The 8,049-nt window shown below is 39.3% G+C and overlaps 1 long non-coding RNA gene across 2 annotated transcripts; it reads left to right on the top strand.

Moving 5' to 3' along the window:
- Window positions 1-1,833: 1,833 nt before the first annotated feature.
- Window positions 1,834-4,084, top strand: LOC109706069. 2 transcript variants are annotated; one of them, XR_002215044.1, is made up of 6 exons: window positions 1,834-2,047; window positions 2,125-2,209; window positions 2,285-2,402; window positions 2,489-2,592; window positions 2,683-2,743; window positions 3,798-4,084. It is a non-coding gene; the product is annotated as an uncharacterized LOC109706069 (long non-coding RNA). The 2 variants fall into 2 exon arrangements; XR_002215043.1 differs by having other exon boundaries at window positions 2,492-2,592.
- Window positions 4,085-8,049: the final 3,965 nt, after the last annotated feature.

Raw genomic sequence — 8,049 nt, forward strand, 5'->3', positions numbered from 1 at the left:
TTTATTTACAAATAATTAATTTAAACTTGAATTTAAAATTTGGCATTTGAATTTTAAATTTTAATATTCAAAACTTTTTATTTCAATATTTTAAAATTGAAAATTTGAATTAGATAAATTTGATAACTATTTTATTAGTTATTCTAACTATTATGTTATTGTTTACTTGTGAAAATTAAAAAACTTGAAATTTATTTTTACACTGTAATGTTTCATATATGTATTTTAACTATATAATAGTAGGTACAAGTGTTTTAGTCCCATATATACTGTGGTCATATTACTTTATGGTAGGTGCATATATTTGGGACCTATGTATTGAGATATTTTATTTTTCTTTTGAATGAATTTTATTGGACTGAATACAAGTTATTAGATTAATGCGAGTTTTTTATTAAGGGAGATTTACAGTTTGTCCACAGACTATTTAATAAAGTTTATAAAAACATATATATATATATATGTATATGAGTACCCGTACTCGATTTAAACCAGACCTATATCCGGTCTTGAATGAATAGTATATGGATAGTCATTATCCAAACCCGTTCAAATAGACTCGATGGGCATATTAGTAATTTAAGTACCCAGACCAGAACCCGACTCGAAATTAAATGGGTAGAATATATATTTTTTTCAAATCATTTTTTTTAGGGTACGAATACAGTATATCAACTATCCAGACCGGACCCGGTCCACGAACACCTTTAATTACTTTTTAATAAAAATTCGTAGGGACCCCCTCAACTATTGGATAGTTCGAAAGAGAGAGTCCTCAAACTATGTAAGCTTTTATTTTTTGTATTTGAATTTTTATATTTAGGTAAGTTAAAAATCTTATCAAACTTAATGATACTGTTAGTTAGTTATCTATTAATTAACTATATGAATTCCCAATGTTTTTTTGCCACGTGGCAAGTTTTTTTAAACCTCACTAGCCCTTTTTTTGAACTCATATTTGTTCTTAGCTCTTCCCCTCCCCTCCTCTTTATTCAATGACACGTAACCAATGTGCTCTTTAATTTATATGTTACTTATTTTCCTCTTCAATATTAGTCATTTTTTCTCCCTTAAATCTCTTTTCAACGCCAAACGCCCCCGCCCCCCCCACCTCCATCAATCCCCCACCCCCCTCTCTTTTACATGGCCTCTTATTTTCCATGCAAAAAAAAATATCATTTAATTTTTCACCCAACACTCATCTAGCTCTCTCTACCTTATTGTGTTAATGAAGATGATGAGGACGATGAAGAAGAAGAAGAGCATGCAAAGAATGTTGTCTCATTCGAGAAACATCGTCCTACAAAATCGAGCATATATGAATTCCCAATGTTTTTTTGCCACGTGGCAAGTTTTTTTAAACCTCACTAGCCCTTTTTTTGAACTCATATTTGTTCTTGGCTCTTCCCCTCCCCTCCTCTCTATTCAATGATATGTAATCAATGTGCTCTTTAATTTATATGTTACTTATTTTTCTCTTCAATATTAGTCATTTTTTCTCCCTCAAATCTCTTTTCAACTTTAGTAAACTGAACTTTGACAAATTGCGAAGTTCGAGTGTGGGGATGGTAATTGGAACCATTCCACGTCTTTTAAAGGGTTGTAGAGAGGTTTTTGGCAGGTTAGTGGAGTGATCAAACAGCTGGAAGCACAAAAGTGCATTGCGAATGCAATAATTTTGCACTTTGCATTGTGGTACCGGTACCAGCATCATTGGGTACCGGTACCCAGCAGCAGCAGCTGCATGGCCGCAAGGAGATTATGGTCTTTTCACCTCCAAAACTTATCTACAACTCCACAGCTCGACCCAGCAGCTGACCAAAGGTTGCTGGAGTTCAGAAATGTGGGTTTGCACCTCTCTCACTTTCTCTCTCTAAGATTCTCCTACTTGAGGTGAAGAATTGGTGTTCTAAGCTCAATTTCTTCTCCTTCTTTGATGATAGCTGTATTGGAGGGCTTTGGAGTTGTTGTAGAAGGGTGAAGAAGGTGTTTTGGGAAGTGTTTCGCAGCCCTGGCAAAGCAAGTAGCTGAATGGAGGCTTGATAAGGTAATTAACCCAGCTACTCACTAGTTTGATGTTCTAATAGTAGAGTTGAGTTTTGATTTTGGGTTCTTTGTTCCCAGCTGGTTGAGAAGGAGGATTAGCAGCTGTAGCAGGGTATTTTGTTGTACCCTAACTCAGTTGGAGCTGAGCTAATGGTCTAAGAAGGTAAACTACTTACTTTCTTCCTTGTTTGGGCATGGTAGTGAGAGTATTAATGCTGATTTTAGTAGTGGTTCGCAGCAGGTTCGCAGCAGAGGATGTGAACCCTGCAGCTAGGTTTTGGTGACTTTTGAAGCAGAGCTTGGAGGTGATTCTTCGACCCTGAGCTAAGGGAAAGCTGGATTGAAGTTTGGAGAAGGTGATTAGCTCACCACTTGCCTTATGTTTATGCTATATTAGGTCTATTGGTGAGGTAGTGATGCAGTTTTGGAACTATGTTCACAGCAGGTTTATTAACCACTTTGAGCTGAATATTGGGACTCTTGTGAGCTGATTTGAGGTGCTTCAACTTGGGTTGGAGTGGAGGTTTAGCCTTTATCTAAACCTAGGTGAGATTCTAGCCTATACTTAGTAACTATGTGGGTTGTAACATGGGTATATAAATTCAGCTCTTAGCTGATTTTTGATTTGATTATTAGGGTACTCGGAAGCTGCGGATTGCCCTCGTTCATGGGGTCGACAAGAGCCATCAACTACTTGGTGGGTTTGACCTCACCAGAATAAGTGGATTCCCCCTATGTTCTTTATGATACTATAGAACTGCTAGTTATGTGTAACTATGATAATAGATTACTAAGTGAAGAGTATTTAATACAATGAGCATACTTGCTTTGTATGACTAAAATAGATCTCTTTTAAGTAGAGAATCGGGGGCAAATCTCTTGTACAGCATATATAGTTAATGTTCAATATAGATGCATTAACAATGAATTAGACTTGATATTCATAAGCTGGTAGCTTTATAAAAGGATTGGTTGATGGAATAGAAGTAATTCTATTAGATGATTTTATCATACTTCTATGAAGTAGAGAATAAAGACATTAAATCTATGACCTGATAAATAGTATACTTGTATAGACAAGTTACCAATGCAAATGGCATGTGTAAACTAGCATCAATTTCATATGGTTGTATAATCTAGTTGACACTAGCATTTTACATTGTATTTAGATTCCGACCGATAGGTCGGTAGAGGACTTTTCATGTTTGAGACATGATGACCGAGGACTTTTGGACTATGGATCATGCTTGCTTGCCATTGTGCTCATTCGCACATGCTTGTGAGGGTCGCTCCCCACAAGCCGGCACTCCAGAGTTGGCCTACGTGACAGATTGCTCGCCCGTGCGGGATTGGATACCGAAGTGGATTGCCGTGGGGAGTGTATACTACCACGGGGCCATTAAGCGCGGCGCAAGCCGGACTACCTTGTGTAGGTCCTTATGAGTTAAACAAAGTTACCAAATGGTATTAATAGAATGGTCACTACTAGATAGTGTACAGTTACAAGATGACATGACATGTTAATATGTAAAGTAGTTACTTTACCTGCTACAAGTTAGTTGTTGCATTTGAGATTACAGTTACATGTTCATTGTTTATTATCATTGTTATTTCTATCATGTAGTAGCCATACTTACTTTTCCTTTTAGTTTATTATGAACTTAGTGGTGTAATTCGCTGAGGTCGGCGACTTACCCACTAGAAACTATTATTTTATAGTTCTCACGCCCTCTTTGTTATTGCTTTTACAGAGCCATCCACTACATGAGCAGCTAGGGATCGTGGCAAGGGAGTCGCGTCTAGCTAGGTGTAGCTTGGAGTCCTGCTAGGTGATCCTCGCTATTTTGAGATTTGTCGATGAGGGTGATATGTACCGGTGTATAGAGAGACTACCACATGTGTATATATAGTTCTTTTGGTGAGCTTGTGATGTATATCAGTCATAGAGAGTTGTGTTTCACAGTTTGTACCTTTACTTCCTGTTCATGCTAGTGGAGTTTATATTAGTTATGTTTCAGCTTTTAATACAATTGGTACATTCTATGCTCTAATACTAAGCTAGACTCTCTGTTGATTGTTTCTTTTCTAGCATGGTTCTAGTAGACGCCTTATATACTGCAGGTGTATGGCGGGTCTGTGCATGTATCGGGTATGCTTCCGCTGATACTCCGGCGCATGACATCAATGCAAACCCTTCACCTTCCAATCCTTTCAAATCACGAAAATTAATTATCGAAAATGCAACATTTAATTATAGGCACCATATTCTACCAATAAATGGCCTTTGTAACTCCAATCCAACCCCCCTTATATACTGCAGGTGTATGGCGGTCTGTGCATGTATCGGGTATGCTTCCGCTGATACCCGGCGTGACATCAACGCCAACCCTTCACTCCCAATCCTTTGAAATCACGAAAATTAATTAATCGAAAATGCAACATTTAATTATAGGCACCATATTCTACCAATAAATGGGCTTTGTAACTCCAATCCACCCTCCCCCCCCCCCTCCCCGCCCCGCCCCGCCCGCCCCGCCCCGCCCTCCTCATCTATTAATCCCCCACCCCCTCTTTTTGCATGGCCTCTTATTTTCCATGCAAAAAAAAAATATCATCTAATTTTCCACCCAACACTCATCTAGCTCTCTCTCTCTTATTGTGTTAATGAAGATGATGAGGACGATGAAGAAGAAGAAGAGCATGCGAAAATGTTGTCTCATTCGAGAAGCATCGTCCCGCAAAATCGAGCCGCGGTTCATATAAATGCCTACTAGATTGATTTAGCTACGCTGGAGCTAGCTCTTTTTTATCTTTCACAAGGAATATTTAAGAGGCCATAATACGATAAAATTATATGTCTCTTACTGTATTTCGATGATTTTAAATAAATTATATAAGCTTCTAACTATAATTTTATTTTATTAGTGGTTGAATTTAGTCATACAGTGTGAGTGGGAGAGGATTACTATGGATTTTATCGGTTGATTACCTCGCTCACAAGCAGGTCATGACGCGATTTGGGTAATTGTGGATAGATTAACCAAATCTGCCCACTTTATTCCAATCCACACGACTTGGTCAGGAGAGAAACTCGCACAAGTGTACCTTGATGAAATTATGCGATTACATGGAGTACCTGCTTCTATTGTTTCGGACCGAGACACCCGATTCGTTTCACATTTTTGGAGAAGTTTACAGGAGGCCTTGGGTACCCGATTGGATTTTAGTACTGCTTTCCACCCCCAGAGTGATGGGCAGTCTGAGCGTACCATCCAGACCCTTGAGGATATGTTGAGGGCCTGTGTGATTGACTACCAGGGCAGTTGGCCACAGTTCCTCCCGATGGCTGAATTTGCTTATAACAACAGTTATCACGCAAGTATTCAGATGGCACCGTTTGAAGCCCTGTATGGTAGAAAGTGTAGATCACCACTTCATTGGAGTGAAGTGGGTGAGAGGTTAGTGTTGGGTCCAGATGTACTGCAAGAGGCTGAAGCTAAAGTGCGACTGGCGCGAGAACGTCTACTGACAGCTCAAAGTCGACAAAAGAGTTATGCGGATAAACGTCGGCGAGAATTGGAATTTCAAGTCGGCGATCATGTATTTTTGAAGGTTTCACCGACAAAAGGAGTTAAAAGATTTGGCATTCGAGGAAAGTTAAGCCCTCGATTTATTGGACCCTACGAGGTGTTAGAGCGGATAGGCCCCGTAGCATATCGGCTTGCCTTGCCGCCGAACCTATCCGGAGTGCATAATGTGTTTCATGTATCGACACTTCGAAAGTATGTTTTTGATCCCACTCACATATTGGAGAGTACTCCAGTGGATTTACAAGAAGATTTGAGCTTTGAGGAGCATCCAGTGAGAATACTAGCTCGAGAAGTGAAACGGCTTCGTAATCGCGAGATACCCTACGTGAAAATCCTTTGGAGCAATCACGAGGAACGAGAAGCCACTTGGGAACTGGAGAGTGCAATGCAAGAGCATTATCCCTATTTATTCTCGATGGAATCTTGAGGTAAGTGATTACAAGTTTCGCGGACGAAACTTCTTTTTAGGATGGGTGAATGTAATACACTGGACTTTCGCAAATTGCGAAGTTCGAGTGTGTGGAATGGTGTGTGGATCACTCCTACATGTTCTAAAAGGTTAGAACAAGTTTTTGGATAAGTTAGAGGATGATTGGAATGCTAAAAGCAAGAAAGTGTAACAAGAGAAAGTAGCCGGCTCTCTCTTCTCCTCTCATCTCCTCCAGCCCTCTCTCTCTCCAGTGACTTCCCTTCGTCCTCTCTCCTCTATATATATATATATATATATTATATATATAATAATAGGACAGTCTAACGGCAAAAAATCTCATATACAATGCTTAGATATAGATAAGTATAATAGCCGGAACTATGTATTAAGAAGATTAGCCGACTACATTAATCTGTATAGTATTAATGCGTGTCACCTATCGAATTTTGTGCCGTTAGATCATATTATTCAAACTAACCCCCACTCAACTGTCAGCCCGATACCACGGAAGGTCATATTCCACGTGCACAGACCCGCCATACACCTGCAGATATAAGGCGTCTGACAAGAACAAGTTCGATAGTAAGAAAACAAGATCCTATCCTGATATGCAGAGCAAAATACAAGTCGATATACATACGAGTACAAATCCAAGTCAAAATAGAGACGAGTAACAATCATCGGATTCAACAAAAAAGAGAATTAAGTCACTACTATAACTCAACCCCGGAAAGTAAATATACAAATCATCGGGTGTACAAAAATAATAAGAACAAATGGTGGTCTCTTCTATATATCTGGACATCACCTCGGGAGGCCCTATAATAAGAAGGATAGACAGAGTAGGAAAAAGAGTACACAAGGGATCGACTACACGCTCCTAGTATCCCTAGCTTAGCGCGACTCCCTTTGCCCGTCCCTCTCTCTCCTGTATACACGCCTGTAAAACAACCACCAAAAGGGGTGAGAACTATAACACATAGTTCGTGCATGGGTAGCCGCCCGCCTCGGCGAATACCCACAGGCTCGAGATTGTACAGAATGGAAATAAAGCAGTAAATTTGCATATTATTTTAAGCTATACAATTCATAACAATTTACTAAATAATGGACAGAAACAACATGTGATCATAGCCATCAACATAATGAATCAACTGAATGATAGAACTATGCTACTACAAACATAAACATAGGCATAAGTGTGTAAAGTAACTACCTGGTACCTGTAACTGGAATTAGCATACGTCCAACCTTCATAGCATTTTCTTTTCATTCACAGGATCTACACCCAAGGTCCAGCTTGCGCCGCGCCTAATGGCCACCGGGAGTATATCACCCCACGCAATCCACTTCGGCACCCAATCCCGCACCGGCGAGCAAACTGTCGCTATATCCAAGCCTGGATGCCGGCTTGTGGGACTTAACCTTCACAAGGCGTGTGCGAATGAGCACCGAGGCAAGCAAGCAAAGTCCATTACCACATGTCTCTAATTTCATATTTTACATACAAATTCAGAACCTCGATCCCTGGATCGAAATCAATACATCAAATAGTGAACAAAAGCTAGATCCCACTAGAGTGTAAACATGTAAGGTAAAGCTAAATCCACATATTATTAATCTGTTCCACTAGTATGGCACTATCAACATAGTCATTGAGCATGTCAAGTTTCCCTATGTTAAGTCAAGAGAATGTCATGTTTCTAACAAGTCACGAGAATATCATTGTTCTCTACTCTAGCTAAAGCATCATTATAGTCCATTAGTTATCTAACTAAATATGAACATAAACATAAAGCATAAAGACACTTATGCATGAGTACTCTCTACTTATAGAGGTTTATTCAATCAATGTTATACATATCAACACTAAATTAGGACTGTTCAAATTCTGTATCAATCACATAAAGACATACAACTGCAATTCTATAGTAAATAGAACAATGGAGCTTCACTTGCTTCTCTGGTTATGTCCGACCCACC

This window comes from Ananas comosus, unplaced genomic scaffold (assembly GCF_001540865.1).
Source record: "Ananas comosus cultivar F153 unplaced genomic scaffold, ASM154086v1, whole genome shotgun sequence".
Taxonomy (NCBI): domain Eukaryota; kingdom Viridiplantae; phylum Streptophyta; class Magnoliopsida; order Poales; family Bromeliaceae; genus Ananas; species Ananas comosus.